Genomic DNA, 1428 nt, shown 5'->3' with positions numbered 1-1428 from the left:
TGTCACAAGCTTGTAATTCCAGTACTTGGAAAGTTGAGGCTGGAAGATTTTAAGTTCAAGATTAGCCCACCTAGACCAGAGTAACACCCCCAAACACCAAAAAGAAGATACAAATAGAAAGTAGTTGGTTACTCCCACATTAATGTGTCACTATTATACCAGTGGGCATATCTTGCCAGGCCATTTGTTATTATAGCTCACAGGATTCACAACCGGCTAAGACTGAGAATTAATTTTCTACTCTGGTAGCGTGCACAGCACCTTCAAGCACTATGACAGTTAGTCAGTACAGATGAGACTTTGTAATCAGTACCAGCTTGATTTTTGTTTGTTCTATACCCCATGTATGTAGCATCTTCAGCAGTAGGGTCTTTTCATGAAGTTATGGTAGGTAACCAAGAGCAGGGACAATGACCACTATTGTTTGAAGGTCTAGGGGACCCTTTGACAACAGCTTCAAGAGCAGGAGTTTATTCTTAGCATTGAGCTTTTTCTTTCCCAGCCTATGGCATGTAGTAGGGGTAATTTCCCTCTCTTATAGAGTAGCTCCTTTTAATCTCTTGTTATATTGTGTATGCATATAGTTTAAGAAGCATCCACAGTAGAAGGTTTCCATCAATATTTCTAAAGACTTGGAGTGTTAGTTTTCCCTCCCCTCCTCTACCTGCCGTCCTAGTCCCCATCCCATTTATCCTTCCTATTCCATTATTCTTCTCCCTTTACATCACTGCATTCTATCTCCCCTCCCAGAAGTCTCCCCTCCCCACAGCCGCTCTTTACTAGTTTCCTGGCCTCTGTGGATTTTCCAACTGAAGCACACATACCTACGAATTCAAAGCTAGCATCTAGTTATGAGAGAGAACATGTGACATCTATCTGTTTTCTTAACAGCTGAACAGTACCAGGCTTAGGACTATGTGGCAGGACAGGTCACAGGCTAAGGGGCAGGCCTAATGCTATTACTCTGCTAAATAGATATAGTATTAAACTGACTTCTAATGACTTCTTATACTCATTCATTAACGCATCTCTCAACTCTCACCAGAGAAGCATCCTCATGAGACAGATGGTGATTAACACAGAGAGCACAACTGGCCAACATGTAGACAAGAGAATGCAGAGTACTCATCCCTGAGTAGAACACCTGTATCAAACTTCTGTCTCCCAAGGCTCAGGGATCATTGCAGAAGAGGTGGCAGAAAGATTGGAAGAGGCAGGGGAGATGGAGGACCACAAGGAAACAGAGTTTTCCAGATAGCTGAAGTTACTCATATGAACTCACAGTGATGGTGACAGCACGCACAAGTCCCAAATAAGCTCAAATCAGACAAAATTCCAGCATATATATGAAGAAATGAGAAACCCCAACTCCACCTGAGGATCTATTGGCAACTGATAGTTGCTACAAGGGGAAAGTCAGTCTTCCTT

This window comes from Nannospalax galili, unplaced genomic scaffold, assembly GCF_000622305.1.
Source record: "Nannospalax galili isolate Female #2095 unplaced genomic scaffold, S.galili_v1.0 scaffold397, whole genome shotgun sequence".
NCBI classification, from domain to species: Eukaryota; Metazoa; Chordata; class Mammalia; order Rodentia; family Spalacidae; genus Nannospalax; species Nannospalax galili.
Note: the sequence above shows the minus strand (reverse complement) of the source record.